Here is a 22,787-nt window from a genome sequence, read left to right on the forward strand (position 1 = left end):
TGATGTGTTTATTGACAAAATGTACAAGGTGAGTTACAGGATTATTAAGTGAATAAGTTCTCAACAATGTGGAGTCTGTGGCTTATCCCAGCAGCTGTGTTGTGCTGTTCCCCCTCATTTTCTTCTCCACCATTCTCCTCCTCCTCCTCCTCCTCAGGCAGGACATCAAGAGGACGTTCATCCACACACGTATGTTGTGCAGGATAGCACGTGTCGTCATAATCTTGCAGACGATGTGTGGGGCATATAGGAGGATGCCTCCTGTGATGTACAGGCACCTGAATCTGGACTTCAGGATGCCAAATGTCCTATCCACAATAGTCTGTGTCCTCTGATGTCCCTTATTATATGCACGCTCTGCTGCTGTGCTTAGGCTGGGAAATGGGGTCATTATCCATGGCTGTATGCCATAACCTTGATCCGCTGCAAAAGATTAAAGGAGTAAGTTGTTGTTAGGGTTTGCAACATGTTTGTCATGTAGCATGGCAGTTGATATTTTGAGTTGGTTGTGACTCATATGTGTTTGTAGTATGCTGTGAGTTCCTATCATTGTGTAATGTCTCCTCAGCACTGGGTTGTTGGACATGACAATCTTGTGTTTGGCTCAAGGCCCTGGGATATATGATTTGGATTCCAAACTGATGGTCATAATGAATGTACCATGCGTTGTGTAGTGCACCTTTGTATCAGTGTGCTATCACTAGAGTGGACATGATACATCCTCACAATACAATGGGGTCAGATGTGGTGGCAACATGGTAGCACTACAGAGCCTGGATACTCCATTCATTTTGACATGTGTCATTGCAGATGATGTGTGACACTTAGGGCCTTCGAAATTGGTAAGTGACAATGCACAACACGTCTCCAAAATTGGCTGCACTGTCCTGCAACATTTAGACTATGCAAGAATGCCCCATGTTTGACATGTTACTAGGCAACCCTTTGTTGTCCCCTGTGCTAGTTGCTCATATGCAGCCATGCACCTACACTATCTACCTTGCACAAGGTTACTTAGTTAGCTGCCCTGTGGAGGTGGATGTATCTGTGCAGGAAGGGACACCGCCCTATGCATATGCTGTTTTGGTGGCCAATTGGCTCTTTCTGTGTGTGCAGCAGTATGCAACATGCATTGGTGGCACAATCATCTGAGTTCAAAGCACAGTCTACTTCCTTATTGCAACCTGCATACTGCACCCCAGGAGTGGTGTTTGTTGTTGGCACTGCCTCAGGTTTTAGGTAACAGCCACATCTGACTCAGCATCATCATGCTATGTATCTTGTGGTGACAGTCCTGCAGCGACACACATTGCACAACCCTTCCACACTACATACAGCATGGGAGGGTGGCCAATTTGCAATGTGGCTTCAAGTCATAATGAAATGGTCATCTGCCAAGTTGTACATACAGTGCAGGCCATGACAATGGCACTGTGGGCTTTTACATATGTCCCTTGGTGATCCAGAGTGGCAGCTAATGTTTGTGGCAGCCATGAGGTGTCCAACAAACCCTATTGTTACAGGATGTTACAGGATGATACACATAACTACTGGTGTCTCTCCTATCTTCCAACACATGAATCAGCATTTATACTGTTGACACATGCACAGTGCAGGCTATGGGATGGAGCTCAGCTACTTATCAAATGTGTCCCTTGGCACAGTGCGTGTGAAGTTAGTGATGTCCTGCTTTCTCCTACAGGGTCCCACATTGGCATCCATGATCTGCACTGTCTGACAGTGACTCCGCGCCATGGTGGGCCATTTATTGTACCTGGTACATACAGGATGGTGTTGTAAGTCAGTAAGTGTTGCATTTGAGGTGGCACCACAGTAGGTGTGGTACCATTTATCACACATCTGTCACATGGTATGTGAGGCCTTGTATTCCTATGTGTGTGAGCCAATGTGTCAGGCAGCTGTCTCTGTACACTACAGGTAAGTCAGGTATGTGTTGATGAGATGTAGTTGGTATAGGCAGCAGTTGTCTGGTATTTGATGTTTGTTCTGGCAGTGATTTGCACGGTATGACTTGAGGGATCTGTGCCTATATGAAGTTTACATGACATGAGCATGGTGTATGCCATTAACATGGCTGTTCTATTCTTTGTTTAGTGTACTGTGTGTGAAGTGTACATAGTAGGCAACCTGTGGGCACTTGTAGTGGTCTGTGTAGATCTTCTGTTAGCAAAGGGTACATGTCTGCACATGTTCTTCACGTGGTATGCCCATCAAGTTGTGGGTGTGTTACGTACATGTGGGTGTATGTGTTTGTGGTGTGCACTGATTGTGCTGTTATGCAGCATGGTGCATATGTGTTGTTACCTGCTCATCTGTGTTACCCTGGCCATGTGTTAATGTAGTGGTGTATGGCTTGTGTGTCCTATAGGGTTGGTGTGTTGTGTGTATATTACTAGGTTTGTTGACTTACCCACAAGTAGGCCATTTCCATATTGTTTGATCATGGAATTGTTCATTGATCCTGCTGTGACGGAATATGTAGGCATCCTGGACACTCCCAGGATACTTGGCCAAAATGTTTATGAATAGTCCTCGGTGGTCCACTCTGCCTGCACATTAACCCCTTCTGTGCCCAGGACGTAATGGTTACGTCCTGAGGCACAGTGCTGCTGTGCCCAGGACGTAACCATTACGTCCTGTGCACAGAGCCCAGAGGGAGCGCTCTCGCTCCCTCTGTGGGGTTCCCCCCCACCCCCCCAAGTCAGGGATGGAAGGGGAAGCCCTTCCCCTCCCACCCCCGACCCCCCCAATCCCCCCTGTGACGTCAGCGCGCGAGCGCGCGCTGATTAGTCACAGGGTCTCCCCCATCGCGCTGGAAGCAGAGCTTCCAGCGCGATTGAAAAAGAAATGCTTTTGCATTTCTTTTTCAATCCCATGGGGGAGGCCCCGAGAGGCTTCAAAGGGAAGGAAATGTATTTCCTTCCCTTTGAAGTCTCTCACAGGTTTCAAAAGCCGGATTGCTTGCAATCCGGCTTTTGAAACCCCACTAGACACCAGGGATTTTTTTTTTTTTCAGTGAAATTGGCAAAAGGGAGCGACCCCTTGGGCAAGGGTCGCTCCCGGGGGGGGCATTTTTTTAGGAAGGCCTTTTCTGCCCCCCCTGGGGACAGATTGGCCTATTATTAGGCTGATCTGCCCCCGGGGGGGCAGAAACCTCTAGGCACCAGGGCCCTTTTTTTTTTTCTTTTTTTTTGTGATGATTTTTTTTTTTTTTAGGTGGGGAGCGATCCCTTAGGCAAGGGTCGCTCCCCTACGGGGCAATATATATTTAGGCCATTTCTGCCCCCCTTGGGGCCAGATTGGCCTATTTTGATGAGGCCAATCTGCCCCCAAGGGGGGCAGAAACCATTAGACACCAGGGAGTTTGTTTTCGCGCCCGAATTTCACGCAACGGGAGCGACCCCTTTGGCAAGGGTCGCTCCCAGGGGGGGCATTTTTTTGGGAAGGCCTTTTTTGCCCCCCCTGGGGACAGATCGGCCTATTATTAGGCCGATCTGCCCCCAGGGGGGGCAGAAACCTCTAGGCACCAGGGATCTTTTTTTTTTTTTTTCTTTTTGTTATGTTTTCTTTTTTTTTTAGGTGGGGAGCGACCCCTTAGGCAAGGGTCGCTCCCCTAGGGGGCAAATTATATTTAGGCCATTTCTGCCCCCCTTGGGGGCAGATTGGCCTATTTTGATGAGGCCAATCTGCCCCCAAGGGGGGCAGAAACCATTAGACACCAGGGAGTTTTTTTTTTGCGTGAATTTCACGCAAGGGGAGCGACCCCTTAGGCAAGGGTCGCTCCCTGGGGGGGGGGGATTATTTTAGGCCATTTCTGCCCCCCTGGGGGGGGGTAGATCAGCCTATTTTGATTCGGCTGATCTGCCCCCAAGGGGGGCAGAAACCACTAGGCACCAGGGATTTTTTTGTTTTTCTGTTTTATAGATGGGGAGCGACCCCCTTGGACAAGGGTCGCTCCCCTGGGGGGCAAATTGTGTTTAGACCATTTCTGCCTCCCTTGGGGGCAGATTGGTCGATTTTAGGTCAATCTGCCCCAAGGGGGCAGAAACCACTAGGCACCGGGATTTGTTTTTTGGCGCCAATGTCACGCAGGGGGAGCGACCCCGTAGGCAAGGGTCGCTCCGGGGGGGGGGGGGAACGGGGGGGGTGTTCGGGGGGCAAATTTATTTTGGGCCATTTCTGCCCCCAGGGGGGGCAGAAACCTCTAGGCGCAAGGGCAAATGTTTTTTTGTTTTTTTTTGTTTTTTGTTTGAGATGGGGAGCGACCCATCAGACAAGGGTCGCTTCCCTGGGGGGCAAACTGTATTTAAAGCATTTCTGCCCCCTGTGGGGGCAGATTGGACGATTTTAGGTCAATCTGCCCCCAAGGGGGCAGAAACCACTAGGCACCGGGAATTTGTTTTTTGGCGCCAATGTCACGCAGGGGTAGCGACCCCGTAGGCAAGGGTCGCACCTGGGCAGGGGGGGGTTGGGGGGGTGGTCTGGTCAAATTTATTTTAGGGCATTCCCCCCCCCCCTGGGGCCGGCTGAGCTAAAGTCCAAAATCCACATGTAGGCACTTTGCAAAAAACACCTCTGTTTTCTGTGAAAAAATATGTTGTGTCCACGTTGTGTTTTGGGCCATTTCCTTTCGTGGGCGCTAGGCCTACCCACACAAGTGAGGTACCATTTTTATGGAGAGACTTAGGGGAACGCTGGGTGGAAGGAAATTTGTGGCTCCTCTCAGATTCCAGAACTTTCTGTCACCGAAATGAGAGGAAAAAGTGTTTTTTGGCCAGATTTTGATGTTTGCAAAGGATTCTGGGTAACAGAACCTGGTCAGAGCCTCGCAAAATACCCCATCTTGGATTCCCCTAGGTCTCTAGTTTTCAAAAATGCGCTGGTTTGCTAGGTTTCCCCAGGTGCCGGCTGAGCTAGAGGCCAAAATCCACACGTAGGCACTGTTTTCAATGAAAAAATGTGATGTGTCCACGTTGTGTTTTGGGCCATTTCCTGTCGCGAGCGCTAGGCCTACCCACACAAGTGAGGTATCATTTTTATCGGGAGACGTGGGGGAACGCTGGTTGGAAGGAAATTTGTGGCTCCTCTCAGATTCCAGAACTTTCTGCCACAGAAATGTGAGGAACATGTGTTTTTTTAGCCAAATTTTGAGGTTTGCAAAGGATTCTGGGTAACAGAACCTGGTCCCAGCCACACAAGTCACCCCATCTTGGATTCCCCTAGGTCTCTAGTTTTCAGAAATGCACAGGTTTGGTAGGTTTCCCTAGGTGGCGGCTGAGCTACAGGCCAAAATCCACAGGTAGGCACTTTGCTAAAAACAGGTCTGTTTTCTGTGATGTGTCCACGTTGCGCTTTGGGGCGTTTCCTGTCGCGGGCGCTAGGCCTACCCACACAAGTGAGGTATTATTTTTATCGGGAGACGTGGGGGAATGCTGGGTGGAAGGAAATTTGTGGCTCCTCTCAGATTCCAGAACTTTCTGCCACAGAAATGTGAGGAACATGTGGTTTTTTAGCCACATTTTGAGGTTTGCAAAGGATTCTGGGTAACAGAACCTGGTCCCAGCCACACGTCACCCCATCTTGGATTCCCCTAGGTCTCTAGTTTTCAGAAATGCACAGGTTTGGTAGGTTTCCCTAGGTGGCGGCTGAGCTACAGGCCAAAATCTACAGGTAGGCACTTTGCAAAAAACACCTCTGTTTTCCTTCAAAAATTTGGTTGTGTCCACGTTGCGCTTTGGGGCGTTTCCTGTCGTGGGCGCTAGGCCTACCCACACAAGTGAGGTATCATTTTTATCGGGAGACGTGGGGGAACGCTGGGTGGAAGGAAATTTGTGGCTCCTCTCAGATTCCAGAACTTTCTGCCACAGAAATGTGAGGAACATGTGTTTTTTTAGCCAAATTTTGAGGTTTGCAAAGGATTCTGGGTAACAGAACCCGGTCCCAGCCACACATGTCACCCCATCTTGGATTCCCCTAGGTCTGTAGTTTTCAGAAATGCACAGGTTTGGTAGGTTTCCCTAGGTGGCGGCTGAGCTACAGGCCAAAATCCACAGGTAGGCACTTTGCTAAAAACAGGTCTATTTTCTGTGATATGTCCACGTTGCGCTTTGGGGCGTTTCCTGTCGCGGGCGCTAGGCCTACCCACACAAGTGAGGTATCATTTTTATCAGGAGACGTGGGGGGAACGCTGGGTGGAAGGAAATTTGTGGCTCCTCTCAGATTCCAGAACTTTCTGCCACAGAAATGTGAGGAACATGTGTTTTTTTAGCCACATTTTGAGGTTTGCAAAGGATTCTGGGTAACAGAACCTGGTCCCAGACACACAAGTCACCCCATCTTGGATTCCCCCAGGTCTCTAGTTTTCAGAAATGCACAGGTTTGGTAGGTTTCCCTAGGTGGCGGCTGAGCTACAGGCCAAAATCTACAGGTAGGCACTTTGCAAAAAACACCTCTGTTTTCCTTCAAAAATTTGGTTGTGTCCACGTTGCGCTTTGGGGCGTTTCCTGTCGTGGGCGCTAGGCCTACCCACACAAGTGAGGTATAATTTTTATCGGGAGACGTGGGGGAACGCTGGGTGGAAGGACATTTGTGGCTCCTCTCAGATTCCAGAACTTTCTGCCACAGAAATGTGAGGAACATGTGTTTTTTTAGCCAAATTTTGAGGTTTGCAAAGGATTCTGGGTAACAGAACCTGGTCCCAGCCACACAAGTCACCCCATCTTGGATTCCCCTAGGTCTCTAGTTTTCAGAAATGCACAGGTTTGGTAGGTTTCCCTAGGTGGCGGCTGAGCTATAGGCCAAAATCCACAGGTAGGCACTTTGCTAAAAACAGGTCTATTTTCTGTGATGTGTCCACGTTGCGCTTTGGGGCGTTTCCTGTCGCGGGCGCTAGGCCTACCCACACAAGTGAGGTATCATTTTTATCGGGAGACGTGGGGGAATGCTGGGTGGAAGGAAATTTGTGGCTCCTCTCAGATTCCAGAACTTTCTGCCACAGAAATGTGAGGAACATGTGTTTTTTTAGCCTCATTTTGAGGTTTGCAAAGGATTCTGGGTAACAGAACCTGGTCCCAGACACACAAGTCACCCCATCTTGGATTCCCCCAGGTCTCTAGTTTTCAGAAATGCACAGGTTTGGGAGGTTTCCCTAGGTGGCGGCTGAGCTACAGGCCAAAATCTACAGGTAGGCACTTTGCAAAAAACACCTTTGTTTTCCTTCAAAAATTTGGTTGTGTCCACGTTGCGCTTTGGGGCGTTTCCTGTCGTGGGCGCTAGGCCTACCCACACAAGTGAGGTATCATTTTTATCGGGAGACGTGGGGGAACGCTGGGTGGAAGGAAATATGTGGCTCCTCTCAGATTCCAGAACTTTCTGCCACAGAAATGTGAGGAACATGTGTTTTTTTAGCCAAATTTTGAGGTTTGCAAAGGATTCTGGGTAACAGAACCTGGTCCCAGCCACACAAGTCACCCCATCTTGGATTCCCCTAGGTCTCTAGTTTTCAGAAATGCACAGGTTTGGTAGGTTTCCCTAGGTGGCGGCTGAGCTACAGGCCAAAATCCACAGGTAGGCACTTTGCTAAAAACAGGTCTATTTTCTGTGATGTGTCCACGTTGCGCTTTGGGGCGTTTCCTGTCGCGGGCGCTAGGCCTACCCACACAAGTGAGGTATTATTTTTATCGGGAGACGTGGGGGAATGCTGGGTGGAAGGAAATTTGTGGCTCCTCTCAGATTCCAGAACTTTCTGCCACAGAAATGTGAGGAACATGTGTTTTTTTAGCCACATTTTGAGGTTTGCAAAGGATTCTGGGTAACAGAACCTGGTCCAGACACACAAGTCACCCCATCTTGGATTCCCCCAGGTCTCTAGTTTTCAGAAATGCACAGGTTTGGTAGGTTTCCCTAGGTGGCGGCTGAGCTACAGGCCAAAATCTACAGGTAGGCACTTTGCAAAAAACACCTCTGTTTTCCTTAAAAAATTTGGTTGTGTCCACGTTGCGCTTTGGGGCGTTTCCTGTCGTGGGCGCTAGGCCTACCCACACAAGTGAGGTATCATTTTTATCGGGAGACGTGGGGGAACGCTGGGTGGAAGGAAATTTGTGGCTCCTCTCAGATTCCAGAACTTTCTGCCACAGAAATGTGAGGAACATGTGTTTTTTTAGCCAAATTTTGAGGTTTGGAAAGGATTCTGGGTAACAGAACCTGGTCCCAGCCACACAAGTCACCCCATCTTGGATTCCCCTAGGTCTCTAGTTTTCAGAAATGCACAGGTTTGGTAGGTTTCCCTAGGTGGCGGCTGAGCTACAGGCCAAAATCCACAGGTAGGCACTTTGCTAAAAACAGGTCTATTTTCTGTGATGTGTCCACGTTGCGCTTTGGGGCGTTTCCTGTCGCGGGCGCTAGGCCTACCCACACAAGTGAGGTATCATTTTTATCAGGAGACGTGGGGGAACGCTGGGTGGAAGGAAATTTGTGGCTCCTCTCAGATTCCAGAACTTTCTGCCACAGAAATGTGAGGAACATGTGTTTTTTTAGCCACATTTTGAGGTTTGCAAAGGATTCTGGGTAACAGAACCTGGTCCAGACACACAAGTCACCCCATCTTGGATTCCCCCAGGTCTCTAGTTTTCAGAAATGCACAGGTTTGGGAGGTTTCCCTAGGTGGCGGCTGAGCTACAGGCCAAAATCTACAGGTAGGCACTTTGCAAAAAACACCTCTGTTTTCCTTCAAAAATTTGGTTGTGTCCACGTTGCGCTTTGGGGCGTTTCCTGTCGTGAGCGCTAGGCCTACCCACACAAGTGAGGTATCATTTTTATCGGGAGACGTGGGGGAACGCTGGGTGGAAGGAAATTTGTGGCTCCTCTCAGATTCCAGAACTTTCTGCCACAGAAATGTGAGGAACATGTGTTTTTTTAACCACATTTTGAGGTTTGCAAAGGATTCTGGGTAACAGAACCTGGTCCCAGCCACACAAGTCACCCCATCTTGGATTCCCCTAGGTCTCTAGTTTTCAGAAATGCACAGGTTTGGTAGGTTTCCCTAGGTGGCGGCTGAGCTACAGGCCAAAATCTACAGGTAGGCACTTTTCTAAAAACAGGTCTGTTTTCTGTGATGTGTCCACGTTGCGCTTTGGGGCGTTTCCTGTCGCGGGCGCTAGGCCTACCCACACAAGTGAGGTATCATTTTTATCGGGAGACGTGGGGGAACGCTGGGTGGAAGGAAATGTGTGGCTCCTCTCAGATTCCAGAACTTTCTGCCACAGAAATGGGAGGAACATGTGTTTTTTTAGCCAAATTTTGAGGTTTGCAAAGGATTCTGGGTAACAGAACCTGGTCCCAGCCGCACAAGTCACCCCATCTTGGATTCCCCTAGGTCTCTAGTTTTCAGAAATGCACAGGTTTGGTAGGTTTCCCTAGGTGGCGGCTGAGCTACAGGCCAAAATCTACAGGTAGGCACTTTGCTAAAAACAGGTCTGTTTTCTGCGATGTGTCCACGTTGTGTTTTGGGGCGTATCCTGTCGCGGGCGCTAGGCCTACCCACACAAGTGAGGTATCATTTTTATCGGGAGACTTGGGGGAACATAGAATAGCAAAACAAGTGTTATTGCCCCTTGTCTTTCTCTACATTTTTCCCTTCCAAATGTAAGACAGTGTGTAAAAAAGACACCTATTTGAGAAATGCCCTGTAATTCACATGCTAGTATGGGCACCCTGGAATTCAGAGATGTGCAAATAACCACTGCTTCTCAACACCTTATCTTGTGCCCATTTTGGAAATACAAAGGTTTTCTTGATAGCTATTTTTTACTCTTTATATTTCAGCAAATGAATTGCTGTATACCCGGCATAGAATGCAAACCCACTGCAGGGTGCAGGTCATTTATTGGCTCTGGGTACCTAGAGTTCTTGATGAACCTACAAGCCCTATATATCCCCGCAACCAGAAGAGTCCAGCAGACGTAACGGTATATTGCTTTCGAAAATCTGACATTGCAGGAAAAAATTACAGAGTAAAACTTAGAGAAAAATGGATGTTTTTTTCACCTCAATTTCAATATTTTTCTTTTTCAGTTGTTATTTTCTGTAGGAAACCCTTGTAGGATCTACACAAATTACCCCTTGCTGAATTCAGAATTTTGTCTACTTTTCAGAAATGTTGCGGTTTCTGGGATCCAGCATTGGTTTCATGCCCATTTCTGTCACTGACTGGAAGGAGGCTGAAAGCACAAAAAATCGTAAAAATGGGGTATGTCCCAGTAAAATGCCAAAATTGTGTTGAAAAATTGGGTTTTCTGATTCAAGTCTGCCTGTTCCTGAAAGCTGGGAAGCTGGTGATTTTATCACCGCAAACCCTTTGTTGATGCCCTTTTCAGGGAAAAAACCACAAGCCTTCTTCTGCAGTCCATTTTTCCAATTTTTTTAAAAAAAACGAAATTTTCACTGTTTTTTGGCTAATTTCTTGGCCTCCTTCTGGGGAACCCACAAAGTCTGGGTACCTCTAGAATCCCTAGGATGTTGGAAAAAAGGACGCAAATTTGGCATGGGTAGCTTACGTGAACAAAAAGTTATGAGGGCCTAAGCGCGAACTGCTCCAAATAGCCAAAAAAAAGGCTCGGCACAGGAGGGGGAAAAGGCCTGGCAGCGAAGGGGTTAATGGAATGCGTGTGCTTGCGATTCCGGTTGCTGCAGGTGGTACGAGCCAGACATGGGTGCAGTCAATTGCACAGAGCACATGTGGGAAGCCATGGATTTGTTTTCCTGCTGCTTTTGCTGGATTTTGGGGAAGCAGCTGTGGCAGGGTGTAAGGGAGATAATAGTGTCTAACACCTTTGGTAGGAATGCAGAGAATGACGGTTGTGAGACACCAGCAACCAGGGCACCGTTGTTTGGAAGGAGCCGCTTGCCAGCATGTGCAGGACAGCTAGCAGCTTTTTCACAGGTGGTATGTTGTGTGGGGTCTGGAAGCTGGCTGTAATTTGTAGCTCAATGTGGTGCAGCAGGTGTAGTATGACTTGCCGGCTTGCCGGTTCAGTCTGTAGGTCCTAATAATGTCCTGGTCCCTGAGGCCAAGGAGGGTTGTCCTGGTTCTGAAGAGCCCCTCCTGCCTTCCGCGTTGCCTTTGTGGGCTGCGTTGTAGTGGTGGTGATTGCTGTAGTTGTTGCTGTCCTCTGCGTCGTCTCGCAAGCTGGATCAGTCTCACTTGCATCTTCTCCTGTGAGTTGGTAATGTTGCTTCTGTGTGATCTCCTTAAGTAGTGATGAGTTTGCCTCATTTTAACACCTGCCCTGACCCAGTCATCAAATTGTGACGCAAACAGATTTTAACATCATTTATTGGGTCCGCCTCCCACCGGTGCATCTTTTTAGTGCAGGTGGATAAATACGCGCTAGGGGATTTGAGTAATTTTTTAGACGGGAAAGCCTGCCTTGCATCTCATTGACACAAGGAGGCTTTACGCATCCAAAAATTATGTGAACACCAATATTTTGACGCTGGACGGTTCTAGCGTCAAAATATAAATATGGCATTGAGTTTGCTCTGTATTAGTGTAAAAAAAATTACGCTAATTCAGCGCAGAGTATAAATATGTCCCTAAGTGCTGGTGTTGTATCGGGACAGGAGCAAAGGTGGTGCTGCAGGTAGTGGTGGTGGTGGAAGGAACAGGTGTTGCTGATGTTGGCACCAAAGTTTCAGCCGTCATCACAAGGGGTTTGCCAGAGTCTGTGCCCTGTGACTGAAGTGGAGTTGTGGGTTTATGACCTTATGAAGATGCCATGTACCCCATGATGATGGCCTGAGAGGAAATGCACCTTGCAGAGGCACTGGTTGCTCAATGCGTGAACGACACATACATGATCTATAAGAAAGAGAATCTCTGAGGATTTTTCCGAGCTTTAGTGTTCTAGGGTGCGTTGGTAATCACAAGGATTAAGTTTGCTTGAGTGCCCATGCACCCCGGATTACAGGTATGGCTCATTATGTACAGGTGACAGGAGTAATTCCTCACTCCCGATAAATAACCTACTTTGCTTTTGCATGAGATCAGAGAAGTAACTCTCAAGGATTTTCTGAGTCCTGGGGAGCAGCAGGTGAGGGGCTAGGGCCCACTCTGAGCTGGTGTGCCCTACAACCAACACACCACCATTCTTCAATCCTGCCAGACGATATCAATGTGTCTCCCATGACACTCCTACAAAGGTCATATACTGAACTGGCTTTTGACCTTTATTGCTATTCTTGTCCATCACATGGCCTAAAGAACCTTCAAATGAGTTGCACAATCCATTCACTCCAGAACGTGAGTGAAGAAAGGCAGACATGTCCCCAACTATTGATTATTTATTAGGTTTTTATAACAAAGATCTTTCAAGTATGGTAGATGAGCTTATCCCACTTTAAAGCTCTCTGATGGAGCTGTGGAAATTAAAAGCAAAGTTATATGTCACTGTATGTAAATGGGAGAAATCAGAATTGAAGTAAGAGAGGCATTGGTAAATCAATCCAGAGCAACATATAGGTGTGACACCGAGAGTGCATTAAATACCCAATATTTATCTTACATCCTGGCAGCGGGGATAGCCCCAAGAACATAATTATTATTTAACTGAAGCAAGCTTGGTCCCCTTACCATAAAACCTTTACCATTCCCAGATGACTTCAGTAGAATTCAAAGGCACTTAAAAAATATTGACAATTCCAAATGAATTATTGACAAGATAGTACTGCAGGGGACTGAAGGCCCTGGAGATGTGTTTTTTCAACTCTTTAGTAATTAACAAGGGTACCTGCCAGGTCACAATATGTTGCTGTGTGCCGAGAACAAGACCAGCTTGTCCTGCACCTGGCCCACCGTGGGCCTCCCACCCCCCTCGCATGGGCAGGGATGGAAGGGGAATAGCTTCCCCTTCCACCCTGACCCCACCACCCTCTCCCAATGACGTCGGATGACGTTAGCGCACAATCGCACTCTGACCTCATCAGAGGCTGCCCCCAAAGCATTTCTCTTCCAATCAGGGGTGGGGGCAGACAGGGGACATGAAAGGAAAGGCCTTTCCTTTCCTTTCATGTCTGTCTGAGCATTTATGCGGCCCGATCGTGAAGCGATCGGGCTGCAGAAATGCCCACTAGACACCAGCAAGGTTTTTTTTTAATGTAAACAATAAAGAGGAGGGACCCCTTGAGCAAGGGTCGCTCCCCTGGGGGGCATTTTTTTAAGGCCTTTTAAGGCCCCCGGGGGCATATCAGCCTATTGTAATTAGCCCGATCTACCCCCAGGGTGGGCAGAAACCTCTCCACGCTAGGGATTATTTACTTTTTTTTTTTTAACTGGAGGGGAGCGATCCCTTAGGCAAGGGTCGCTCCCCGGGCCATTTCTGTCCCCCTTGGGGGCAGATCGGCCTATTTTTATTAGGCTAATCTGCCCCCAAGGGAGGGCAGAAACTACTAGAAAACATTTGAATTTTTTTGGTGACAATTTCACAAAAGTGGAGCAACCCCTTAGGCAAAGGTCGCTCCCCTAGGGGGAGCAAATTTATTTTAGACCATTTCTTTCCCCCTTGGGAGCAGATCAGGTTATTTTAATTAGGCCGATCTGCCCCAGAGGGGGGCAGAAACCACTAAGCACCAGGGATTTTGTTTTAAATTTATTTACAGATGGGGAGCAACCCCTTAGGCAAGGGTCACTCCCCTGGGGGGCAATCTGAATTAAGCCATTTCTGGCCAGCTTGGGGGTAGATTGGCCTGTTTTTCTTAGGCCAATCTGCCCCCAAGGGGGTCAGAAACCAATGGACACCATGGATTTTTTTTTGCACTAATTTCACGCAAGGAGAGCGACCCCTGGGGGGAAAATTTATTTTAGGCCATTTCTGTCCCCCCGCGGGGCAGATCAGCCTATTTCTATTGTGCTGATCTGCCCCAAGGGGGGGGGGCAGAAAACCGTAGGCACCAGGGATTGGTGTGTGTGTGTTTTGTTCGGGGGGACAGCCCCTTGGGCAAGGGTCGCTCCCCATGGAGGCACATTACTGTTGGCCATTTCTAGAACAGGGAAGATTTTTTTTTTAAAAAGAGGGTGGGGGTCTGGCCATACCCCCACCCCAAATAAATGGGGACAAAGTTGTTCTGCCCAGCTCTCCACTAAAACATCTTATCCCACAGCAAGCAAGAGGACATTTGATTATTTGGGGTTTTGGTTTTACATTTGGGCCATGAGAGTTTGTCTAACTCTCAAATTCGTCCCACTTGGAATGGTGAGGGCTGCACTTTTCGGGCTTTGGGACGCTGCCATGTAGAAAAATCTACGAGACCTAGACACATCTGAAAACTAAACATCTGGGTGAGTCCAAGGTGGTGTGCTTCACATGCACCTTGCACCATTTTCCTACCCACAATGCCTTGCAAACATCCAACTTTGCTTGAAATCACACATTTTCCCCACATTTTTTGAGATCGAACGTTCCGGAATCTGTATGAATCCACAAAATTCCTCCCACCCACCTTTGTTGCATCTATACCAATAAAAATTCTGCCCCACTTGTCAGCCTAAAACTGATTTTTTCCAAACTGCCCTTCTGGAGCCGCTTTGGTTCCCCCTCAATTTTGACATGTTTTTGGCTGTTGCCTATCACAGGCACTTGGCCCACCTACACAAGTGAGGTAGTATTTTTCTCAGGCGATTGAGGAGAACGTTGGGAGGTAGGAAATGTGTGCCAGTGCTTTGATCCCACATAGAAATTTAGGAAAAATTCGATTTTTTGGGGCTAACTTTGAGGTTTGCTGAGGATTCGGGGTAAGAAAACACTGGGGGATCCACGCAAGTCACACCTCCCAGGACTCCCTCGGGTGTCTAGTTTTCAGAAATGTCTGGGATTGGTAGGTTTCCTTAGATGGCTGCTGAGCACAGGACAAAAGCGCAGGTGCCTCTGCCGCAAAAACAGGTAGTTTTGTATTTGATCATTTTGATGTGTTCACATAGTGGTTTGGGGCATTTCCTGTTGCGGGCACTAGGCCCAATCACACAAGTATGGTACCATTTTTATTAGGAGATGTGGGGGAATGCTGGATAGAAGGAAGTTTGTGCCCCCCCCAACCCCACCCTCAGATTCCAGAACTTTAAAGCACGGAAATGTGAGGAAAAAGTGTTTTTTTTTGCCAGATTTTGAGGTTTGCTAAGAATTCTGGGTAACAGAACCTGGTGGCAGTGCCACACGTTACCCCATCCTGGATTCCCTTAGGTGTCTAGTTTTCAGAAATTTCCAGCTTTGCTAGGTTTTCCTAGGCGCCGGCTGAGCTAGAGGCCAAAATCCACAGCTAGGCACTTTCTAAAAAACACGTCAGTGTTCTTTGGGAAAATGTGATGTGTCCATGTTGTGTTTTGAGGCATTTCCTGACGCGGACACTATGCCTACCCACACAAGTGAAGTACCATTTTTATCGGGAGACTTGGGGGAATGCTGGGTGGAAGGAAATTGGAGACTCATCTCAGATTCCAGAACTTTCTATCACCGAAATGTGAGGTAAAAGTGTTTTTTTTGCCAAATGTATAGGTTTGCAAATTATTCTGGGTATCAGAACCTGGTGAGAGCCCCACAAGTCATCCCATTATGAATTTCCCTAGGCATCTAGTTTTCAAAAATGTATAGGTTTGCTAGGTTTCCCAAGGTGCTGGCTGAGCTAGAGGCCATAATCCACAGCTAGGCACTTTGCAAAAAATAGATCAGTTTTCTTTGGGAAAATGTGATCTGTCCATGTTGTGTTTTGGGGCATTTCCTGTTGCAGGCACTAGGCCTACCCACACAAGTGAGGTACAATTTTTATTGGGAGACTTGGGGAATGCTGGGTGGAATGAAATTTGTCACTCCTCTTAGATTACAGAAGTTTTCTATCACCGAAATGTGAGGAAAAAGTGTTTTGTTTGCCAAATTTTCAGTTTTGCAACCGATTCTGGGTAACAGAACCTGGTGAGAGTGCCGCAAGTTACCCCATTCTGGGTTCCCCTAGGTGTCAAATTTAAAAAAATGCACAGGTTCAGTAGGTTTTCCTAGGTGCCGGCTGAGCTAGAGATCAAAATACACAGTAAGGCACTCTGCAAAAAACAGGTCCGTTTTCTTTGGGAAAATGTGATGTGTCCATGTTGTGTTTTGGGGCATTTCCTGTTGCGGACACTAGGCCTACCCACACAAGTGAGGTACCATTTTTATCGGGAGACTTGGGGGAATGCTGGGTGGAAGGAAATTTGTGGCTCCTCTCAGATTCCAGAACTTTCTATCACCGCAATGTGAGGAAAAAGTGTTTTTTTTGCCAAATTTTGAGGTTTGCAAACGATTCTGGGTAACAGAACCTGGTGAGAGCCCTGCAAGTAACCCAATCCTGGATTCCCTTAGGTGTCTAGTTTTCAAAAATGCACAGGTCTGGTAGGTTTCCCTAGGTGCCGGCTGAGCTAGAGGAAAAAATCCACAGGTAGGCACTTTCTAAAAAAACACATCAGATTTCAATGTAAAAATGTGATGTGTCCATGTCGCTTTTCCTGTCTTGGGCATTAGGCCTACCTTCACAAGTGAGTTACCATTTTTATCGGGAGACTTGGGAGAACACAGAATAGAAGAACAAGTGTTATTGCCCATTGTCTTTCTCTATATTTTTTCCTACCAAATGTAAGACAGTGTGTAAATAAGACGTCTTTTTGAGAATTTCCATTGAATTCACATGGTAGTATGGGGTCCCCAGAATTCAGAGATGTGCAAATAACCATTGCTTCTCAACACCTTATCTTGTGCCCATTTTGTAAATACAAAGGTTTCCTTGATACCTATTTTTCACTCTTTATATTTCACCAAACAAATTACTGTATACCCGGTATGCAATGAAAACCCATTGCAAGGTGCAGCTCCTTTACTGGCTCTGGGTAGCTAGGATTCTCGATGAACCTCCAAGCCCTCTATATCCCCGCAACCAGAAGAGTCCATCAGACATAACGTTATATTGCTTTTGAAAATCTGACATCGCAGGAAAATGTTACAGAGTAAAACATGGAGAGAAATGGCTGTTTGTTTCATCTCAATTTCAATTTTTTTTTATTTTAGCTGTTGCTTTCTGTAGGATAACATTAAAGGATCCACACAAATCCCCCCTTGCTGGGTTTCGAAACTTGGCTACTTTTACGAAATGTTTAGCTGTCCAGGATCCAGCATTGGTTTCACACCTATTTCTGTCACTAACTGGAAGAAGGCTAAAAGCACAAAAAATAGTAAAAATGGGGTATGTCCCAGTAAAATGCCAAAATTGGGTTGTAAATTTGTTTTTCTGATTCAGGTCTGTCTGTTCCTGAAAGCTGGGAAGATAGCAATTTCAGGGAAAAAACAATGAGCTTTCCTCTGCAGCCCTTTTTCCCCGATTAAAAAAAAAATTGTTCGCTGTATTTTGGCTAATTTCTTGGTCTCCTTCAGGGGAACCCACAAACTTCTTTTGACAAATCCTGCTCTAACCCAACTTTGCTGTTTTCATCTAATGAGACATCTTGTGTCAGGTGTTGGTTTGGTGCACAATTCAATCACATCAAGACAGACATGCTCTGTCTCGTCTTCGTGGTTCTTTTTAGCATTTTCAACAGGATTGGACAAAAGAGTTGTTGCGTTCAGAATGTTACATTGTTTAATGTTAAGATTAGAAGAGGTCAATATGACCTGCTCATAGTGGGTCAAATGTGCACTTGTCATATATTGCATCTTTGCATGGGTCAACAAAATTTCCACTGAATGGGGAATGAAAACGTTCACAGGATAGCCCATAGCAATGCCTTTGCATTGTTTAATGCTGATGATAAGGGCAGCAACTGCTTTTAAACAGCCCGGCAGTGCTGATGCTACAGGATCAAGTGTAGCAGAAACATAAGCCACAGGCTTGTTTGCATTTCCGTGCAGCTGTGTCAAAACAGAGAGTGCACATCCATCTCTCTCACAGAAAAACAAAGAAAAACATTTCTTATAATCAGGCATTCCCAGAGCTGGGGCTCTGAATAGGCTTCCTCTCAGCTCTGTGAAGGCTTGCATGCAGTTGTCATCCAATGGTACCAGATCAGACACATCTTTGTGTGTCAACTTCTGTAATGGCTTGGTCAAGAGTGAAAAGTTTGGAATCCACTGAAGGCAGTAGCCAAACATTTCCAGAAACACTCAGATGTCTTTCTATGTAACAGGAGAGTTCATTTGCATGACTGCTGAAATTCTTTCTTGAGTTACCTTCCTCGCACATTTATCAATGTGATGACCTAAATACAAGCCTACAATACTGTAGTTTTGCAGGGGAAACTTTTTCTGTTTTCTTCTAAACCATTCAACAGAGCAATTGTATCTCCCCTGCATGTTTCTTGGTGTCTGGCGCAGCTATCTAGTCATCTATGTACTGGACCTAGACTGAAAGGGCATTTTAAGAGACTCCAGATTCTTTTCAAGATCTGGTTGAAAATGGATGGTGACTCTGTATACCCTTGAGGAGTTCGGCACCATGCCAAAGCACGACTGCCAAACTTAAATGCAATAAGGGATTGGCTTCCCTCTTGTGACAGTATGAAGAAGGAGGCCTGACAAATGTTAATCACAGTAAACCATTCTGCTTCATATGGAATCTGAAATAAAATCACTGCTGGGTTTGGTATCACAGGACAACGTGGAGCGACAATTTTGTATCAATTTTCTCAAATCTTGGACTATTCAGTACTTTCCATTGGACGACCGCAATCCTAAAATTGCTGAGTTATAAGGACCTCCTAAAATTTCTTTCAAGACACCTTGTGCAATTAAACTATTTAATACTGGTGTAATTCCTACAATTGTCTCTAGTGCCATATTATATGGGGGTGTCTTTGGATACACTGAATTTGGCTTCACTGTTATTGTGATAGGCTTAACTCCTCTGATGATTGCTATCTTTTTCTCTGAAAAATCCCAATCTTCAGGTGTCACTGTGTCTTGTAAATCTTCAGGAAAATCATTACATGTCAGCATTAGGTACAATGTGGCACTCGAGTACTACCTTACAATTTTACAGGGCACATCTTCTTCATTTATATGGATTGCTATTCCACGGGGTGTGCAGCTATTGGAACAATTTAATTTACACAACTGGTTGCAACCAAGTAAACTCACAGGACTTGAATCGCAAACCACAAATTAGTGCTCCTCTTCAATTGAAACTATTTTTACAGGGGCTTATTCTGTCACAGGATTTGTAAATTGTTTATTTGTGACTCCCACAACCTGAATGCTCTTTCCTGAAAGGGGCACATTTGGTACCTCTTTTGTTCTGACAGCGAAATGTGTAGCTCCTATGTCAATCAAGAATGACACATCATGGTCTGTAACGTTGGCATTTACATAGGGAACCACGTTGATCTGCTTCTAAGGATGCGGCTAACACACAACCCTCATCATTAGAGCTAACAGCTTGGAGAAACTATGAAAGTTCCTCTTCACTCAGATTTATCAGGGGAAATTGTGATACTATCTGATTCATATTTGCATTTGTGATCTGGTTCATCTTTTGTTGGGGCATGATCATTTGCTGTTGAGCCATATGGGCTTGTGTTACATGCATCTGCTGCCTGGGGAAAACATTCATATTTTGTACTCGGGGCTTTTGAACTCTCTGAATTTGAACCTGATTATTGCCTTGTGCCTGAGCAACTCCAACACGCTACACTTGATTATTCACATTATTAAAGCCTTAGCCAATGTCATAAATTTCTGCAAGCATGACAATGATTAGTCTCTTCAATATCTGAACGTCAACAACATTTCCACTCTGATCAACATGAACACCCTGTCCTCTACCTCGAGGCTGAACAACATTTGTCACTTGCTGTGGCACACCTTGCATTCCACTAGTATTCACCACCATTTGTGGACTCTGATTTACTTTCTGTTCAGCTTTCAATTGCATTACCATTACCTTTTCATTAAATTTCTTTCGCTTCAGTTCTATTTCATCACTGCAGTATTTTGTATACCTCAGGATCTCATCAATTGGCTTGATCTGTCAACAAATCAGGTGTTGCTGAATCTTCTCACTAATGTCTTGCTTCAATCCCTGCAAAAATCTTAACACAAAATGACCCATATCTTTCGTCTCAAATGTCTCTGTACCACTATGCTGTTTCAAAGACTGCAACAATCTTTCATAGTATGAATGAATTTACTCTTTCGACTCCTGGGATGTCTTGTCAATCTTCTGCCAATCAATATCTTTCTGAGAAACTTTATCCTACTGGAACTCAAATATCTTATAATATTTTTAATCACCTCTTCAGATGGTGCACCTGTAACTGGATCTCTCAGAGGTTCAAACTCAGGTCAATCAACATGCACCTTACATGCATTTTAGCGTATTCAAACCTTCCCAAAGGCATTTTGAAAGTTTCACAAATTTCTCTGTCTGCTTATACCATTTTACTGGTTTCTCTCTCTGTCTCGGGTAATCATTTGTGAATGGCAAAATGTCACTCTTACTCCAGGGCATATGAACATAACCTCCTCTGGTATTTCCCTCATAGGCATCATTTTCGCATTGTCCTTGGCTTGATTTACTCCTGCCTTTTCTTGCTTCTGATCTCTTTTCTGTGCCCATCTGCCTTCCCACTTATCTAAGGCTTCCCATGTCTGGATGTACGTAATTAATTCTTTAATGTGCAACGTCACTTCAAGAGATCTCATGTTAACTATGTCTTTAGTGCTAAACTGTAATCTGTAACTTTTCTTTAAGGGTTTTGATTTCTCTAAATCTAGATCATACTTATCCGCAAAATAAGCTAATCTCTCATATGCCTGTCCTGCACATTGAGGGATGTTTTTGCACATGAACCGCAGTTGGTCTTCTCTGTAAGTTTCCAATTAGGTAGTGTCTAATTTGCCTGAAATCATTTCGTTCAATTCCAGTTTTAATCTGGAGATAGTCACTGATCTGTCTCTCTCAGGTGTCTCTTCTTTTCTTGTGTTACCATTTGTTATACCTGTTGCACCTTGTGGACTCAAATTATTTAACCAAGCTGTTGTGCTCTAATACCTTGCAAACTAATATTATTTCTCTGTGTTACTTGTGCTTTTGACTGTCCCATATTCTGCTGAATCGGGGCATTAAACTGTGACATGCTCTTTGGCATGTTCAAAGGTACTCCTCTTTGTGGTGTGCTGAAATGAACGTTCTGAATCTGATCAGGTCTGGGCATGAATGGAAGTGGATTTACCTGAGGAAACCTTGCATCAGGAGTAGATCCTGTTTGACTTTTTGTTAGATTTGGGTCTACAACTCGGGTTGGGGTTAACGGTCAGAGAAGAGATGCACTTCTCTCCATTTCCTAATTATTGGAGTACACTGATCTCCATACCAAAGGGTGATATCCCTGTCGAGTTTGCTGTTGTCTCGGGAACTGTTGGAACAATCATTGAATGAACATTGCTTCCAGACATACATGAAGCACATAAAGGGGTAACAGGATCTATAGTCACATGTCTGTGTAATTGAGTCAGCTGGCACACTCAGGGTTACATTTTGTACTGCCCCACTTGCAGTTCCTGTCTCAACTGAATGATGTGGAGGCGGACAATTAATCAATAGCTGATTTATGAACTGGTCATCCGAATCACTGTCAAAGGTCACTGTCATTTTATCCTGAGGTTTAGTCGACTGTTCTGCTTTTCCTATCTCTTTCCTCGTTTTAGGTTTTGTGCTTTCAGCTTCTTAGTTTGAAAAGGCTAGAAACATTTTAAGTTTGAAATAGCTAGAAACATTCTAAGTATATCTGAGCTCCATATTTTCTGCTCTGCATCCCATCTAGCTTCTGCAAGTGTCTTGATCGCTTTCTGCATTCTGTTTTCATATTTTGTTGCTATTTTCTTTCTTGCTATGAGTTCCCAAATGCTAAGGGGTTGAAACTGTGTGGGTCTTAGAGGCAGTTTAAATTCATACATTATTCACCTCAAAATGTCCTTCTTTCTTAGTAATTTTACTCTATTGTTCAAGCCATACACGTGCAGAAAATCCTTTTATGGAGGACACATAATAGCCTGGAGTTGATCAAATCAGGAAGTAATTTCAGTCTCAAAATCCGTTCTCAACCAAAACCAATGTGGCACTGTCTACCAATACCAGCGCGGCTTCACACCAACCGACCTATACCAGCGCTGTACAAACTGACGTCACACTCATTTCTTTCTGTTTTTTTGTGTGTTATAATTCTTTATTCAAAATTAAAAATCAAAAGCATTGATACTGTACATAAATACCGTTCAATATGGAATAAGTACATAGCTCTCAGTAAGGCCCAACATATTCATGCAGAAATCTACAACCATACAAGAGAAAAAGGGTAAACTGAGGCATACGAGTGTCTAACATGGCTTAAGAACAATTGCCGTAGTTCCAGAGTGCAATGTAACTAGCAATATAACACAGGCATTCTGGTAATTATGTCTCTGTCCGTGCCCTAGCAGCAGTATACATAAAGGACCAGTATTCGGGGCATACCCTCGCTCATTATTCCTCTCTCACTTCCCCATACTTTAGCATCTGCCACCGTGAGTAGGAGCGAAGGGGGCAGCATGAGGAGGTTTTGAGCAAGGGGGCCTTTAGGAAAGATTGAGCAATCCCGCTAGGCCGCAGAAACAAAAGGCAGAGGTAGTTGATGGGAAACACTAATTTCTTTCAGCAGCTGCAGTTGCTTCGCAATTGTCTCTCACACAATTGCTCAATCACACTTCTAATGCAAAATATTGCAAGCA

Source organism: Pleurodeles waltl, chromosome 1_1 (genome assembly GCF_031143425.1).
Source record: "Pleurodeles waltl isolate 20211129_DDA chromosome 1_1, aPleWal1.hap1.20221129, whole genome shotgun sequence".
NCBI classification, from domain to species: domain Eukaryota; kingdom Metazoa; phylum Chordata; class Amphibia; order Caudata; family Salamandridae; genus Pleurodeles; species Pleurodeles waltl.